This window comes from Delphinus delphis, chromosome 18 (genome assembly GCF_949987515.2).
Source record: "Delphinus delphis chromosome 18, mDelDel1.2, whole genome shotgun sequence".
In the NCBI taxonomy this organism is placed as follows: Eukaryota; Metazoa; Chordata; class Mammalia; order Artiodactyla; family Delphinidae; genus Delphinus; species Delphinus delphis.
The window spans coordinates 34,745,092-34,757,623 of NC_082700.1; positions in this window are offsets into that span (position 1 = coordinate 34,745,092).

A 12,532-nucleotide genomic window follows, 5' to 3' on the forward strand; every position below is an offset into this window, starting at 1 on the left:
AAGTTCTAGCTCATAAAGTTCCTTAAAGACATAACAAGGGCTTCAGAATTTACTTTGAGTGAGATTAAAACTTATTAGAAGGCTTTTAGTGGAGCTGTAACACGATCCAACATAACATTTTAATAAGATCTTTCTATTATATAGATAACAGATGTAAGGGCAAACCACAAGGAAAAGTACATATTAAAACTAAATTAAGAATCAGATAAAAAATTAGCATGGCAGGACATGATGGAAGTGATGTAAGTTATCAGTAGTGACTGGTTTGGGAATATATTAAAAAGTCAACAGGATTATTTTGTGGAATGAATGTAGTGTAGGAGATTCAAGAATACTACAGGTAACCACTTGTTCCAAACACAGAAAGATAGACTTGTCATTTATAAAGAAGAGTGGAGGAAGGAAGCTGTTGAGCAAATATGGGAGTTGGACAGAAAGTAATATTTCAAATTATTTACATATTCTGTGTTGAGATGCCTATTTTACATCCAAACACAGATGTTGAGATTTCAGTTGGCTAAGTAAGTCTGGAATCTTGAAGTAGAAGCTAATTCTTAGGCTATGTTATGTACTATAGTTACACATAATTGTTATTCCTCTATTATTTAATGGGGTTACCAGTTTAGAATAAATTTTTTGAGGGCTGAGGATTCCTCAAGTTCAAACATGAAAATCCTTCCTGTATATTAACACATCTTAGGAGTTCTCTGACAAACGCCAAATGAATGGGATAGGAACCAAATTATTCCCTGAATGTGAGAAATAGGAAAAGATGTGTCTTTCCTAATGTAGCTGACAGGCTTTAAAAAAATAAAACAACTCATTATACCAAGTTTTGTGTTTTTTTCCCACTTCTGTATAAGCTCTGAAACTATTAAAAAAAATGTGTGCTAATGAGTTAGAAAGAAGTTAATGGGAAATTCTGTTTATGCTACACCTGTGAATGTCTATTATTATAAATAAAACATGGTAATTTATATACTTAGCAGAATGATTATTTATGTCTGGAAGCTAACACATTTCACTGTTGTTAATAATGACAGAGAAGAAACAACTCCATTTCTCTCTCAAATGCCTCCTTTCTAGATAATTAAATTTCTTATAAAAGTATGTCTCTATTTTTCCCTTTTAGGAACTCTTCCATGTTTGTATGTCAATTTGTAGTAGATATGTGTAAACTACTTTCTAAATAGATCTATAAATTCTGTGGATAAGTGTAATTTTCTAAAATATACTTACAACATTTATCTTATGACCATTACACTTAATAAATCTGAAAATATAATGTGGAGCTATCCTATACCAATAATTCCTTTGTTATCTTATTAATATCCACAAACTCACTAAGATCTATATTTCTCCAACTATCTACAATTAATGTTATTTCTATAATCTGATGTAGTCAGATTCTACCTCAGTATTTTATGAAATATAATGGCAACCTCTAGATGGTGCTTATTAAATTTTCCAGACACACAAAATAGGGTGAAGTACACTTAATGAAATTCTGTTTAGCTCCTTTAAAAGTGGCATAGAATTTTTATTCCTATATAAATTTTTATTTTATTTAGATAAATAGAAGTTGTATTTATCTCTGTTATATATTTTAAGTAGCTTTCAAAAGTTAGAATTTTGTTTTGGATGAATTTGAACATATCTAGATAAATATATATATATATATATATATATATATATATTTGTATATTTAAAGCTGACAATAGTTTTATGCTGATATAAATTTTATTTTTCATTTACCAATTGCACTCCTAAGTGCTGTATCTATGACCGAACTCTTAACTATTACCTTAGAAGATATATGGTAGATAAATTTTTAGACTTTATGCATTATATGTACATAGCCACAGTTCAAACCTGTAGAATGTTTATAACTTATTTTATGTTGTTATTTTTAGCTCAAGTTTAATTCATGGGTAATAAAAGAGTACTTATGAAATAATTAAATAAAACTCAATTCTATTTAGCCATTTAATTGTATCATGGTTCTTCAATCAGAATTTGCTTTCCTACTTAATCGAATTTAGGTATATACATAGTGAAAAGCATATCCAGTGTACTTAAGTCAGATTTATGAGTCATATTATTCTATAGAAAGGTCAGGCTTATTTTTCAAAAGGGAAACTGATTAAGCAAAAATTTTCACTTAAGAGAAAGAAAAATGATGGAAAGATGTCTTCAATAATATTTAAATATCCTAGCCACCTCCTTTCTGGGTCATGATTGAAACCCAAGTAAATAGAATTAGCATTTTCAAACAGAAAAGTACCTGTTAATATCTGAACAACTTTACTCATTATATGCAAATGAATCAATTGAGTAAATATATGAGATGACAGCAAAATGTGTACCTAATTTTTTTTAGGAAGAGTAGAGCTATTAAAGGATTCATGATATAGGCAATGTCTTCTAATTCATATTATCCTTGTCTATTAGTTTTACACTTATTAGATATGAAGGCCTCAATTTTAAAATGATACATTTATTTACATCTCCCCCAACTACTTTACATTGAATATTTACGATATAACTTTTTTATACGTCTCTGTGTGCTAATGTTTATATGTGTATATACGTTCATATATATTATAGAATGTATGTACACATTTATATATACACATACAAATATATAAATGTATATATAACAGAAGGCATACCCACTGCTTTTTTTTTGTATTTCAAAGTTCTTTAAAATGTTCCAAATTTATTGACATAAATTCATTCATAATATTCCATTATTAGACTTTTAATATCTTTACTATCTTTCATTCCTGACAAAAGTAAGCTTTTGTTTCTCCCAGTTTTGCAGTACAAATAAGAACTATAGTAGACTGTCTTTCTATTTCAGTCCTAGGGATGCCACGATAAATTCCCTACTGCCAAATATCCTGAAGGTAACATCAATCTGGTTATGCTTTATGCATGCACTTGTTATAATCACTACTTTGTCTCTGGCAGTTGAGTGCTACACCAGAATTCTGCTCTCTAGTAGCTACTACTAATATATAAATCGGATTTAATGGTAGGATCTTTCATTGCCATCTACTACTGATATTTTTAAAGATTCATGTACACTCTTATAAATGTATTTTTTATATTTTGGTAGAGTATATCCGTGCCTTTCCAGTATTGAAAGGGTGGGAAAGTGAGTCATACTTAACACATTTGCTTCAATATTTCTATTTTTTGAAGTCAATGGATTCATGTTTTTGCACTAGGCAAAGTTCTGGCATCTTTTTTAAAATTTATATATATATTTTAAACTTATATATCACATGCCTTTATTTTTTAATACAAATTTATTTTTAAAATTTATTTATTATTTTTCTATTAAGTATAATTTGCATAAAAGGGTAGATTATTTTCAGGTGTACAACATAATGATTCACCACTTATATACATTACAAGATGATCACCATTATAAGTCTAGTTACCATCTGTTTCCAAAGTTATTACAATATTATTGAGTATATCCCTTATTCTGTATATTACATTCCCATGACTTTATTTTATAACTAGAAATTTGTGCCTCTTAATCCCCTTCACCTATTTCACCCACACTCCATACCCCTACCCTCTAGCAACCATCAGTTTGTTCTCTATATCTATGAATCTGTTTCTGTTTTGTTTATTCATTTGTTTGTTTTTTAGATTGCACGTATAAGTGAAATCATACAGAACTTGCCTTTGTCTGACTGATTTATTTCGCTTAGCATTATGCCTTCTAGGTCCATCCATGTTGTCACAAATGGCAAGATTTTATCCTTTTTTTATAGCTGAGTAATATCCTGTTATCCTGACACATACATAATACATGTTCTATGTCCATTCATCTATTCATGGCCACTTTGGTTGATTCCACATCTTGGTTATTGTAAATAATGCTGCAATGAACATAGAGGTGCACATATCTTTTCAAATTAGTGTTTTTATTTTCTTCAAAAAAAAAAACCCAGAAATGGAATTGCTGAATTGTATGATAGTTCTATTTTTAATTTTTGAGGAACCTCCATAATGCTTTTCATAGTGACCACAACAATTTATATCCCCATCAATGATGCATGAGGGTTCCCTTTTCTCCACATCTTCCCCAATGCTTGTTATTTGTTGTCTTTTTGATAATAACTATTTTGACAGGTGTGAGGTGATATTTCATTGTGGTTTCATTTTGCATTTCCCTGATTATTAGTGATGTTCAGCATTTTTTCATGTACCTATTTGCTATCTGTATGTCTTCTCTGGAAAAAAGTGCCTATTCAAGTCCTCTGTCCATTTTTTAATCAGATTGTTTGTTTATTTGTTTGATATTGAGTTGTATGAGTTCTTTACATATTCTGGATATTAATCTCTTATCAGGTATATTATTTGCAAATATCTTCTCCCATTCAGTAGGTTGCTATTTTCATTTTGTTTATCATTTCCTCTGCTGTGCAAAAGATTTTTAGTTTGATTTGGTCCCGTTTGTTTGTTTTTGCTTTTGGTGCATTTTCTTCTAAGAATTTTATGGTTTCCATTCTTACATTTAAGTCTTTAATCTATTTTGAGTTCATTTTTGTATAGGCTGTAAGATGGTGGTCCATATTTATTCTTTTACTGGACCTGCCCATTTTTCCCAACATCTTTTATTGAAGAGAATTTTTCCCACTGTAATTTTTGTCTCCATTGTCATAGATTAATTTACCTTATGTGCATGGGTTTGTTTCTGGGCTCTCTATTCTGTTCAATTGATCTATGTGTCTGTTTTTGTACTGGTACAATACTGTTTTGATTACTATAGCTTTATAGTGTAGTTTGATGCCATGGAATGTGATGCCTCTAGTTTTGTTCTTCTTTCTCAAGATTGCTTTGGCTATTCAGGGTCTTTTGTGGTTCCATACAAATTTTAGGATTATTTGTTCCTGTTCTGTGAAAAATAGTTTTGGTGTTTTGGCAGGGATTGAACTAAATAGATATATTGCTTTAGGTGTTACGTATATTTTACCAATATTGATTACTCCAATCATGAGCACCATATATCTTTCCATTTATTTGTGTTTATATCAGGCGGGAGCCACTTTGGAGGGGCACCTGGATGGGGCATGGTGAGTGGTGCTAGCAAGGTAGATGACCAGTGTCAAAAATGACACTCACCAGTGCCTGGCTAGTTAAGTAGAGGGAGAATTAAGACAAAAAAATAAAATAGTGCCCAACAGTGCTTCCAAAAGATTCTTTCCCCTTAGGCACTGGCCCTAAAATTAGTCAATGAATCTCCTTCACAATTGTCCCAGGTGTTTTCAAACCGCTGCCTTTGCAGTAAGACTCAGAGAGAGCAAGTTTTTGTATTAGCCTTTTAAGAGTAAGCTCTCTGTTTCCTATAGCCTGCCAGCTCTCCAAGAAGTAAACCCTGCTGGTTTTCAAAGCCAGTTGTTATGGCTTGTATTCCCAGTGCACGTCCTCAGGGCTGGAATGCCCTATGTGGGGTTTGAACTCACAGCTCCTTAGGGAGGGTCTCTTGTTTGTGATATTCCTTCTTTTTTTTTGAGGCGGGGGTCCCTGCACTGGGGGTGTGGGTCCTGCCTAGATTGGATCTCTACTCCTCCTACTCATCTCGATGTGTTTTGTAACTTATATCCTTATTTGTGGAAAAGCTGATTCTGCTACTTTCAGGTTATTCCCAGAGTTGTTCTATATGTAGCTGTAGATTTGGTGTGCCCCTGGGAGGAGGTGATCCCAGGATCTCCCTAGTCTGACATTTTGTTCCCATCTCCCAAAGTTCTGGAATTTTAATTTTGCTTAATATAGGCCACAGTCGATTTCAATTCCCAGTGAACCAATCAATCACACTATTAAAAGCCCTCAGAGGCATTTAAGACAGAACACAGAATACTCTGGTAAGTACATATGAACTAACATTATGGAGACATTTTTTAACTTGGATCCCAAAGAATTTTCCAGTGAGTTTTAGATACCATTACAATGAATGGCTAAATGCTTATTAGTAATAGTATTGGCAGTATGTCCTCCATTATGTATTCTGTATTTGAACTTGTTCCCTTTGAATCAAAATCACTATAAGGTTTTTGAAGAGATTAGTGACATCATAAAGCTGAATAAGTAGGTGACAAGAGATAAATACAGTTCTCTAACTATTAATACTGAGGTGCAGATACTCTTTGATGTTGGCATGATCTTTTTTTTTTTTTACATCTTTATTGGAGTATACTTGCTTTACAATGGTGTGTTAGTTTCTGCTTTATAACAAAGTGAATCAGTTGTACATATACATATGTTCCCATATCTCCTCCCTCTTGCGTCTCCCTCCCTCCCACCCTCCCTATCCCACCCTTCTAGGTGGTCCCAAAGCACCGAGCTGATCTCCCTGTGCTATGCGGCTGCTTCTCACTAGCTATCTATTTTATGTTTGGTAGTGTATATATGTCCATGGCATGATCTTTTCTCTGTGCAGCTCATGGCTGTCTCTACATTGTCAAAATTCCTAATTTCTTGACTTCAAATCTGTCTTCATAACATGGTTCTTCATTTTGATCCAGACCCTACATTTGGTGCTTCAGGTTTTTAACTCTTTTCAAAAATACCTTTTCTATTCTCCTGGATATGACTTTTTGTTGCCCAGTAGTTCACAGGTACCCCATCTTGTTGTTCTTTCTCCCTGATTGATAGCAGAAGAGTATCAGATTAAAAGTTTGTGTGGGCATTTTTGAGTCTTATCTGGCAAGTGCCAGACATAGTTTTCCCTCAGCTGGTTGAGTTTGCCAGAAGTCGCTCCATTAACTTCTTCTTAATGTCAAACCATATTTTGGCTGAGGTGGATTTGTTTCTGATTCCAAAATAGCATCTTGAGTAGTCTCCCTGTACCAGTCAGGCTAAAAAATAATTTTTAGATTGGGTTTTTTACTCAGGAAGTCACAGTTATTTTCTTAATACAGTAAAACCCTAATTTCCAAACAGTTCTGATCAATATGTTCAACCAATAGGCACAAGCTGATTAACACACAATTTTAAAAAATACGTTTATTTATTCATTTATTTTGCTATGTTCCAAGAGCCTGTAATCTAACTTCATACATCACAATAGCTGGACTCATTGCTGAGGCTTGTACTTCCTTTAGGAGGCTGCACTCTTCCATCCGTACTCTCCACAGTCACATATTCTCTTGACCCCTTCCTTAATATGTTTGAAACCTTCTTTTTTATGTTTTGACTCCCTTTTACACATGTCTTCCACCCCACAACTCTGGCCACCACCAATGTTTTCTATATCTATGAGCTTGTTTTGCTTTTGTTTTTGTTTTAGTTTCCTCATATGAGATATTAAACAGTATTTGTCTATTTCTGTCTGATTTATTTCACTCAGCCTAATTACCTTCTAGGTCCATCCATATTGTTGCAAATGACACAATTTCATTTTCTTTATGGACAAATTATATATATATACATATATATCTCACAACTTCTTTATTCATTCATCCATGGAGGGACACTTAGGTTATTTCTGTATCTTGCCTATTGTGAATAGTGCCATAATGAACATGGGAGTGCAGATATCTTTTCAAGTTAGTGTTTTGTTTCCTTCAGATAATACCCAGAATTGGAATTGCTAGGTCATATAAAAATATTTTTAATATATTTTGGAAGAGGATTAAAAGCTTACTTAGTCCCAACATTTCAGGAATGTACCTATTAAACAGACCAAATACATAGAAATTTTATCTTTAAAAAATAGAAATAAGTTAATGCCTTTGAATAGTAACAAAGGCACAATTCACAGTAATCAGAATTCTGACTGCACATGGAATACACTTTGGAGTACAGTTCCCTTTAGCTGATGCAGTTAACTTCTGAGCATGTTAAGAGTCTGAGTTATTTCTTCCTATGCATAGAGAAGAAAAGATGTATTCAGATTATTCTAATAAGAGAATCATATTGATGTTCATTAATGCCTTAAATCTGAATGATGGGTCTGGAAGTGGCTGAGACTCTTTGGATGTGGATCCTCTTCATCCACAGACTTATAAACTGAAAAAGATGAGTTATGTGTCCCCCACACCCAAATACAATGCTAAAACAGTAATAGCATAATTTGTATATGCAAGTTTGCAGCAATTACATCAGATAAAATTTCAATGACAGCTGAAATTCCACAGGGTATACTCATATGAGGCTCTAATAAAGGTGAAGAATATAGTTCCTCAGGAGAAAGGAAGCTCAGGCAAACACAGAGAGGTCTCAGTGCCCCAGTGCAACTTTTAGAACTATTTGTCGATTATAGAAAATGTGCTTTGTCTTTGGACAGTGAACTGCCAGAATCCATCTGAGGTACATTAGTTATGAGAGCCAAGGCTCAAGTGTACTGAGGAATTTTTTATAGACTACTGGTAAGATAGCTAAAACTCTGTGCAATAAACAGTTAAACCAGGTGTTAATGATATATTTTCAATAGTAAAGTTGACCACCCATGGCTCTAAGACAGGGAATTTTTAGACTTCAAACAGCAGGTTATAATAAGTCATTTTCTAGTAGATTTCATCTCTATCTTGACCAAAGTAAGACCCAGAGTCCCAGGCATTTCTGGATATCACTATAGAGCTACCATAGATCAGATGCATGTTAATCCTATCCATTCAATTCAAAAAGAGAAAAGAACAGTAGGCACACAGCAGCCACTGGTCCTGAAGAGCAAATGTTTCCAGGTCCTCCCTGAGAAAGGAAGTGTGTCTTCAGTAGGGTCTGATTCTGCTTTCTAAGAGTTCTTCTTCATTACTCTGTTTTCTCTTAGTTTTGTCTCATTTCTCCCAATCTTGATTTGCCCTGCGAACCCTTTCTTTTCTGTAACAAATGGCTCATAATTGAGGCAAAGTAGCTTTCTTAGCCTGTAGAAAGTTGGGAACCCAGAGGCCTTTTTGTAATTTGAGTGATCACAATTTCTCTTAGCTCAGGCTAGTGGCTTTTTTGCTGATACCACTTTTATGCAACCTTTGTGGAATTTATGTGTATCAGAAATTTTATCACTTCACATGGCAAAAGTCACACCCACAACTCTTTTCCAGACAGACTTTTCTCACTTTCAAGTGGCTTGTCAGGCTGGTAAAGAAAAATCCCCATAAGATTCTTTGAGCCTCTTTTGTCTAGGTTTTGTTTTTTGTTTTGTTTTGTTTTTGTGTAGGACTGGTCTACTAGATCCTGCCTTAAATCTTCCAGAGTTCTTAAGGATCTTACAGCCACACTCTTGATTTGAATTTTGACCCCAAGCTTCATATTACTTTGAGATTATTTTACTAGCTGAGAAGACTGGGGATGAGAGACAGTTTTATTCTTCCAATCTAGCAAGTCATATCTCCTTTATATTACCCCTCAATTCCGCTTGCAAACTGAAAGTTTCTTTCTTTATCTCTTTCCTCTCTTGTAGTTATTTATCATTCACAGATAATAAAACCAAACAGCCACTTGCAACATTAGGCCTGATGGTCCCCTTATGCAGATCCAAACATTCATTGGATGCATTTCTTATTATCCAAGATATCACACATGAGAGTTTGGCCATTCATATATTCATGGGCAGGCAGAAACTGGAAAAGCATAGAGGAAACTATTAGCAAAGGCTAATAGTAAGCCAATGGTTATCAGAGGCTGAAAGAGCAGTGAAGTAGGTAATTGTATAAGTAAGCTAGAAAATGAGGTGCTGCCACCTTCTCCCAAATGCAATGCTACATGTTTCATGCTTTTTTTTTTTTCTTTCTTTCTTTTTTAACAGCAGTATCCCACTTCCAGGAACCAACTTCTATATGAGTTTACTACTGGCATCAACCATCCTACATCTGAGTGGCTCAAAACAATGGCCATTTGTTTAGATCACAGTCCTGCTATTACTGTGTTAATCTGATCTAGGCTAAGTTCAAATGATTTGAGCTGGTTTGCTCCTGTGTCTGCTGATGGTTGAGAGTGGCTGGTGGTGAATTCTCCCATGTGGTCTCACTCCCTAGTGTGGAAGTTAGCTGGGATGACAGTGGCAATTACCCTTGTGCTGCTTACTACTCAGCAGACCAGTTCAAGCATCTTTACAGGGTAAATGAGTTCCCAAAGCAACAAGAGAGAAATCTGCAAGCTTTTGGAGGCCTGGGTGAAGAACTGGCTTAAAGTTACTTCCACCTCATTCTAATGGTCAGAACAAGTCACAAGGCCAGGCAAGTGATTTAAACTCCATATCCTTATCTTTTTGGAGGAATTGAAACATCATGTGGCCATTTTTTTCAATCACATCGTGGACCAGTGTAAAGAAACCTTACCCTTTGTTTTAAACTGATATTTCTGAAATGGTCTTGGAACCTAAAAGCTGCTTATTGTTCTACTAATTCAAGTCTTTTCCTTGATCAGTAAAATCTCAATGTTTGTGGTAGAAATGATAATCTGCATTCTCATTTGCAAAAAAAATAAATAAATAAATTACTGAGTCACACTGTAAAGAACCGTGTCAGATTGACTGCAAATAAAACACATAATTTATTGTTTATTGATATTTTAATCTATATGCTATAAGTTGTTCTCAGTGTGCTAAATATATTAGGTTAATTATACATTAAGTAACTATACTTAATAAAGAAGCCTGCTGTAAGAAACATTTAGTAAACGAATAAATGTGAATGTGTGTTGAATGGTCATTCTTTTTTATAATATATCCTGTACTGATTTGTACTTGCTGTAATCTTTGAGTTAAGAAATAATATGACAGGTCAATCTAGGTAGTAGTTTCATATAATAATGTTATACCTGAGAACAGTCTAATAGTTGTCTAATAGTTATAAACTAACAATATGATCAGCAATATAAGTTCATATCAACATTTAAATTTAACTGTATAGAACATAAGGCAGTGAAAACACCCAGAAACATGGCTACGGTTCTAATACAAATGTGAATAAAAGATTGTTTCTTTTCTATCTTTATTCTGTCTCACTATGTAAACATACCTTCTGACCATGACACCCTGTGTCTTATGGCTTTCATTAAACCACTTTTAATCATAAATTTGGGAACCATGCAGATAAATGTGATTGCAATATTTTCTTTTTTCGGTTTATTAGAAACGTCGATTACCTGTCGCAATTAGAATGTAACATATTCATTTTAGATTATTGTCATTATAGTGATGTTTTCCATTTGTACATTGCTATATGTTTCAAAACACTTTCATACATAGAAGAAACATTTTTCTATTTAGAATGAGAAAAATAAGATTCAGTAATTAGACGAGTATATTAGTTTGTGAGGGCTGCTAAACAGAGTACCATAAACTGGGAGGTTTAGAATAATAGAAATTGTTTTCACAGTTCTGGAGGCCAAAAGTCTGTATCAGGGTGTTGGTAGGGCCATGCTCCATCTGAAGGAGCTGGGGAAGCAACTGATCTAGGTTTCTCACCAACTTTTAGGAAGTTCCTTGGCTTGTTTTTACCAGCCTTCCCATGGCATTCTCTCTGTGTGTGTGTCTACTGCCTCTCTAAGATTAAGCAATTTTATCTAAATCCCATAAGCCATTTTTGATTTATAATAGCATGTATAAGAATTTATTTCTATTTAAGTTTATAAGTATATGTAATCTACCTAAATATAAATTTTTAATTTGTATATAGCAGAATGGAGTGACCACATGTGCCATTTTTTTTTTGTACCCAGGGTTAAAGAATATTTCTCTTATTTTTAAATACTTGTATATAGAAAGTTGTATAAATATATACAATATATATTAAAATATATAATCACCATTTGGTACAGAATAAAATAAAGTTACATAAAATCTGATTGCAGTGAAAATCTAGAATTTGTAACAACTACATTTAAGGTCCCTAAGGCTTTAAAGGCTACCAAAAACATTGGTTGAATATAAGAAATGATTTATGAAATCTTAACGATTGGCAGTGATTAACATGATAGCGGTTTATTAGCGGTTTATCTCAATGATCAATAGTAGGAGTCTTGACATTGACATAGGTATGCCTCCTCTACATGCGGCAACTCTCCTAATGAAGGAGAAAGGACACATTTGAGGGAGATGTGAGAAAGTTTCTGGATTTTGCTCAAGTGCTTCCTACTCCTATGGTGTTCCTATTGTTGCTGCTAGTATTAACTAGTGTAAAAATGTCACACTGTGAATGAATACTTTTCTAAGAAATATTGGCTGCTGCTTACATTATCTTCTGTGACACTGGAAGGATGGAGAAACTAGCAACAATTCCTCATGAGAAATTTCCATGAAGAGTTCCTTTGGATGCCATTCAAATCAAGAATATACTGATTTCTTTAATTTGAATGCATTGCTAATCTAGAATAAAAATAGAAGAGTAAAATATGTTATGTACCTAAAACAAAAACTCAGATAGTTACAGATATTCATGTTTAGAAGCAACCTTATGGATTTCATTGTTCTTTCCTGTTTGTTTGTTTGTTTTTTGCAGTATGCGGGCCTCTCACTGCTGTGGCCTCTCCTGCCATGGAGCACAGGCTCCAGATGCGCAGGCTCAGCGGC